The 5,000-nt window shown below is 52.6% G+C and overlaps 10 non-coding genes across 10 annotated transcripts; all 10 read right to left on the reverse strand.

The window, feature by feature from the left end:
- Positions 1 to 218: 218 nt before the first annotated feature.
- On the reverse strand, positions 219 to 337 carry LOC147189047 (5S ribosomal RNA). Its single transcript, XR_015098254.1, has one exon. It is a non-coding gene; the product is annotated as a 5S ribosomal RNA (ribosomal RNA).
- A 364-nt stretch (positions 338 to 701) lies between these two features.
- On the reverse strand, positions 702 to 820 carry LOC147189048 (5S ribosomal RNA). The gene has a single exon (XR_015097939.1). It is a non-coding gene; the product is annotated as a 5S ribosomal RNA (ribosomal RNA).
- Positions 821 to 1,183: 363 nt separating this feature from the next.
- Positions 1,184 to 1,302, reverse strand: LOC147189049 (5S ribosomal RNA). The gene has a single exon (XR_015098086.1). It is a non-coding gene; the product is annotated as a 5S ribosomal RNA (ribosomal RNA).
- Positions 1,303 to 1,666: 364 nt separating this feature from the next.
- LOC147189050 (5S ribosomal RNA) lies at positions 1,667 to 1,785 on the reverse strand. The gene has a single exon (XR_015098884.1). It is a non-coding gene; the product is annotated as a 5S ribosomal RNA (ribosomal RNA).
- A 364-nt stretch (positions 1,786 to 2,149) lies between these two features.
- Positions 2,150 to 2,268, reverse strand: LOC147189051 (5S ribosomal RNA). Its single transcript, XR_015098886.1, has one exon. It is a non-coding gene; the product is annotated as a 5S ribosomal RNA (ribosomal RNA).
- A 364-nt stretch (positions 2,269 to 2,632) lies between these two features.
- On the reverse strand, positions 2,633 to 2,751 carry LOC147189052 (5S ribosomal RNA). The gene has a single exon (XR_015098208.1). It is a non-coding gene; the product is annotated as a 5S ribosomal RNA (ribosomal RNA).
- Positions 2,752 to 3,115: 364 nt separating this feature from the next.
- On the reverse strand, positions 3,116 to 3,234 carry LOC147189053 (5S ribosomal RNA). The gene has a single exon (XR_015098887.1). It is a non-coding gene; the product is annotated as a 5S ribosomal RNA (ribosomal RNA).
- Positions 3,235 to 3,597: 363 nt separating this feature from the next.
- On the reverse strand, positions 3,598 to 3,716 carry LOC147189054 (5S ribosomal RNA). The gene has a single exon (XR_015098888.1). It is a non-coding gene; the product is annotated as a 5S ribosomal RNA (ribosomal RNA).
- A 364-nt stretch (positions 3,717 to 4,080) lies between these two features.
- LOC147189055 (5S ribosomal RNA) lies at positions 4,081 to 4,199 on the reverse strand. Its single transcript, XR_015098087.1, has one exon. It is a non-coding gene; the product is annotated as a 5S ribosomal RNA (ribosomal RNA).
- Positions 4,200 to 4,562: 363 nt separating this feature from the next.
- LOC147189056 (5S ribosomal RNA) lies at positions 4,563 to 4,681 on the reverse strand. The gene has a single exon (XR_015098889.1). It is a non-coding gene; the product is annotated as a 5S ribosomal RNA (ribosomal RNA).
- Between the last annotated feature and the right edge of the window lie 319 nt (positions 4,682 to 5,000).

The raw sequence follows: 5,000 nt of genomic DNA on the forward strand, positions 1-5,000 counted from the left end.
AGCCTGTCAGGCTCGCATACGGTCCGCTGCGAGCACGCAGCTCCTCGGTACTTGATGTCTGTTGCAAAAGTGTGCTTTTCCAGCGGAGGTGCAACACATCAATAAGAGATTTAAAAATGTCAGTTCAACGTTGAGGGTCCCCCAGTTAAGGCTGAGGTGAAAAAAGTGGAGAAAAGGTAGCGCGAAATAACGTGAAAGAGTGTTCACGTGGGTGCAAAAGCTTACAGCACCTGGTATTCCCAGGCGGTCTCCCATCCAAGTACTAACCAGGCCCGACCCTGCTTAGCTTCCGAGATTGGACGAGATCGGGCGTTCTCAGGGTAGTATGGCCGTAAGCGAGAAAAGAAGTGAAAATTGTCCCCTTTATAGCTGACAGGGCACTTCCGGGTCGGGGGCGCAGTAGTGGGGTGAATTTTTTTCATTTATTCACCTCCTCGCGAGTGCACGAAGGAGGGGCCCGCTCCCGTGGTGGTTTGAGCGCTCAGCCTGTCAGGCTCGCATACGGCCAGCTGCGAGCACGCAGCTCCTCGGTACTTGATGTCTGTTGCAAAAGTGTGCTTTTCCAGCGGAGGTGCAACACATCAATAAGAGATTTAAAAATATCAGTTCAACGTTGAGGGTCCCCCAGTTAAGGCTGAGGTGAAAAAAGTGGAGAAAAGGTAGCGCGAAATAACGTGAAAGAGTGTTCACGTGGGTGCAAAAGCTTACAGCACCTGGTATTCCCAGGCGGTCTCCCATCCAAGTACTAACCAAGCCCGACCCTGCTTAGCTTCCGAGATCGGACGAGATCGGGCGTTCTCAGGGTAGTATGGCCGTAAGCGAGGGAAAACGTGAAAATTGTCCCCTTTATAGCAGACAGGGCACTTCCGGGTCGGGGGCGGAGTAGTGGGGTGAATTTTTTTCATTTATTCACCTCCTCGCGGGTGCACGAAGGAGGGGCCCGCTCCCGTGGTGGTTTGAGCGCTCAGCCTGTCAGGCTCGCATACGGTCCGCTGCGAGCACGCAGCTCCTCGGTACTTGATGTCTGTTGCAAAAGTGTGCTTTTCCAGCGGAGGTGCAACACATCAATAAGAGATTTAAAAATGTCAGTTGAACGTTGTGGCTCTCCCAGTTAAGGCTGAGGTGAAAAAGTGGAGAAAAGGAAGCGCGAAATAACGTGAAAGAGTATTCACGTGGGTGCAAAAGCTTACAGCACCTGGTATTCCCAGGCGGTCTCCCATCCAAGTATTAACCAGGCCCGACCCTGCTTAGCTTCCGAGATCGGACGAGATCGGGCGTTCTCAGGGTAGTATGGCCGTAAGCGAGAAAAGAAGTGAAAATTGTCCCCTTTATAGCTGACAGGGCACTTCCGGGTCGGGGGCGCAGTAGTGGGGTGAATTTTTTTCATTTATTCACCTCCTCGCGAGTGCACGAAGGAGGGGCCCGCTCCCGTGGTGGTTTGAGCGCTCAGCCTGTCAGGCTCGCATACGGCCAGCTGCGAGCACGCAGCTCCTCGGTACTTGATGTCTGTTGCAAAAGTGTGCTTTTCCAGCGGAGGTGCAACACATCAATAAGAGATTTAAAAATATCAGTTCAACGTTGAGGGTCCCCCAGTTAAGGCTGAGGTGAAAAAAGTGGAGAAAAGGTAGCGCGAAATAACGTGAAAGAGTGTTCACGTGGGTGCAAAAGCTTACAGCACCTGGTATTCCCAGGCGGTCTCCCATCCAAGTACTAACCAGGCCCGACCCTGCTTAGCTTCCGAGATCGGACGAGATCGGGCGTTCTCAGGGTAGTATGGCCGTAAGCGAGGGAAAACGTGAAAATTGTCCCCTTTATAGCAGACAGGGCACTTCCGGGTCGGGGGCGGAGTAGTGGGGTGAATTTTTTTCATTTATTCACCTCCTCGCGAGTGCACGAAGGAGGGGCCCGCTCCCGTGGTGGTTTGAGCGCTCAGCCTGTCAGGCTCGCATACGGTCCGCTGCGAGCACGCAGCTCCTCGGTACTTGATGTCTGTTGCAAAAGTGTGCTTTTCCAGCGGAGGTGAAACACATTAATAAGAGATTTAAAAATGTCAGTTGAACGTTGTGGCTCTCCCAGTTAAGGCTGAGGTGAAAAAAGTGGAGAAAAGGTAGCGCGAAATAACGTGAAAGAGTGTTCACGTGGGTGCAAAAGCTTACAGCACCTGGTATTCCCAGGCGGTCTCCCATCCAAGTACTAACCAGGCCCGACCCTGCTTAGCTTCCGAGATCGGACGAGATCGGGCGTTCTCAGGGTAGTATGGCCGTAAGCGAGAAAAGAAGTGAAAATCGTCCCCTTTATAGCTGACAGGGCACTTCCGGGTCGGGGGCGGAGTGGTGGGGTGAATTTTTTTCATTTATTCACCTCCTCCCGAGTGCACGAAGGAGGGGCCCGCTCCCGTGGTGGTTTGAGCGCTCAGCCTGTCAGGCTTGCATACGGTCCGCTGCGAGCACGCAGCTCCTCGGTACTTGATGTCTGTTGCAAAAGTGTGCTTTTCCAGCGGAGGTGCAACACATCAATAAGAGATTTAAAAATATCAGTTCAACGTTGTGGGTCCCCCAGTTAAGGCTGAGGTGAAAAAAGTGGAGAAAAGGTAGCGCGAAATAACGTGAAAGAGTGTTCACGTGGGTGCAAAAGCTTACAGCACTTGGTATTCCCAGGCGGTCTCCCATCCAAGTACTAACCAGGCCCGACCCTGCTTAGCTTCCGAGATCGGACGAGATCGGGCGTTCTCAGGGTAGTATGGCCGTAAGCGAGAAAAGAAGTGAAAATTGTCCCCTTTATAGCTGACAGGGCACTTCCGGGTCGGGGGCGCAGTAGTGGGGTGAATTTTTTTCATTTATTCACCTCCTTGCGAGTGCACGAAGGAGGGGCCCGCTCCCGTGGTGGTTTGAGCGCTCAGCCTGTCAGGCTCGCATACGGCCAGCTGCGAGCACGCAGCTCCTCGGTACTTGATGTCTGTTGCAAAAGTGTGCTTTTCCAGCGGAGGTGCAACACATCAATAAGAGATTTAAAAATATCAGTTCAACGTTGAGGGTCCCCCAGTTAAGGCTGAGGTGAAAAAAGTGGAGAAAAGGTAGCGCGAAATAACGTGAAAGAGTGTTCACGTGGGTGCAAAAGCTTACAGCACCTGGTATTCCCAGGCGGTCTCCCATCCAAGTACTAACCAGGCCCGACCCTGCTTAGCTTCCGAGATCGGACGAGATCGGGCGTTCTCAGGGTAGTATGGCCGTAAGCGAGGGAAAACGTGAAAATTGTCCCCTTTATAGCTGACAGGGCACTTCCGGGTCGGGGGCGGAGTGGTGGGGTGAATTTTTTTCATTTATTCACCTCCTCCCGAGTGCACGAAGGAGGGGCCCGCTCCCGTGGTTGTTTGAGCGCTCAGCCTGTCAGGCTTGCATACGGTCCGCTGCGAGCACGCAGCTCCTCGGTACTTGATGTCTGTTGCAAAAGTGTGCTTTTCCAGCGGAGGTGCAACACATCAATAAGAGATTTAAAAATGTCAGTTGAACGTTGTGGCTCTCCCAGTTAAGGCTGAGGTGAAAAAGTGGAGAAAAGGAAGCGCGAAATAACGTGAAAGAGTATTCACGTGGGTGCAAAAGCTTACAGCACCTGGTATTCCCAGGCGGTCTCCCATCCAAGTACTAACCAGGCCCGACCCTGCTTAGCTTCCGAGATCGGACGAGATCGGGCGTTCTCAGGGTAGTATGGCCGTAAGCGAGGGAAAACGTGAAAATTGTCCCCTTTATAGCAGACAGGGCACTTCCGGGTCGGGGGCGGAGTAGTGGGGTGAATTTTTTTCATTTATTCACCTCCTCGCGAGTGCACGAAGGAGGGGCCCGCTCCCGTGGTGGTTTGAGCGCTCAGCCTGTCAGGCTCGCATACGGTCCGCTGCGAGCACGCAGCTCCTCGGTACTTGATGTCTGTTGCAAAAGTGTGCTTTTCCAGCGGAGGTGCAACACATCAATAAGAGATTTAAAAATATCAGTTCAACGTTGAGGGTCCCCCAGTTAAGGCTGAGGTGAAAAAAGTGGAGAAAAGGTAGCGCGAAATAACGTGAAAGAGTGTTCACGTGGGTGCAAAAGCTTACAGCACCTGGTATTCCCAGGCGGTCTCCCATCCAAGTATTAACCAGGCCCGACCCTGCTTAGCTTCCGAGATCGGACGAGATCGGGCGTTCTCAGGGTAGTATGGCCGTAAGCGAGGGAAAACGTGAAAATTGTCCCCTTTATAGCAGACAGGGCACTTCCGGGTCGGGGGCGGAGTAGTGGGGTGAATTTTTTTCATTTATTCACCTCCTCGCGGGTGCACGAAGGAGGGGCCCGCTCCCGTGGTGGTTTGAGCGCTCAGCCTGTCAGGCTCGCATACGGTCCGCTGCGAGCACGCAGCTCCTCGGTACTTGATGTCTGTTGCAAAAGTGTGCTTTTCCAGCGGAGGTGCAACACATCAATAAGAGATTTAAAAATTTCAGTTGAACGTTGTGGCTCTCCCAGTTAAGGCTGAGGTGAAAAAGTGGAGAAAAGGAAGCGCGAAATAACGTGAAAGAGTATTCACGTGGGTGCAAAAGCTTACAGCACCTGGTATTCCCAGGCGGTCTCCCATCCAAGTACTAACCAGGCCCGACCCTGCTTAGCTTCCGAGATCGGACGAGATCGGGCGTTCTCAGGGTAGTATGGCCGTAAGCGAGAAAAGAAGTGAAAATCGTCCCCTTTATAGCTGACAGGGCACTTCCGGGTCGGGGGCGGAGTGGTGGGGTGAATTTTTTTCATTTATTCACCTCCTCCCGAGTGCACGAAGGATGGGCCCGCTCCCGTGGTTGTTTGAGCGCTCAGCCTGTCAGGCTTGCATACGGTCCGCTGCGAGCACGCAGCTCCTCGGTACTTGATGTCTGTTGCAAAAGTGTGCTTTTCCAGCGGAGGTGCAACACATCAATAAGAAATTTAAAAATATCAGTTCAACGTTGTGTCTCTCCCAGTTAAGGCTGAGGTGAAAAAGTGGAGAAA

This window comes from Hippocampus guttulatus, chromosome 20 (genome assembly GCF_054856545.1).
Source record: "Hippocampus guttulatus isolate MCC_2025c chromosome 20, RoL_Hgut_1.0, whole genome shotgun sequence".
NCBI classification, from domain to species: Eukaryota; Metazoa; Chordata; class Actinopteri; order Syngnathiformes; family Syngnathidae; genus Hippocampus; species Hippocampus guttulatus.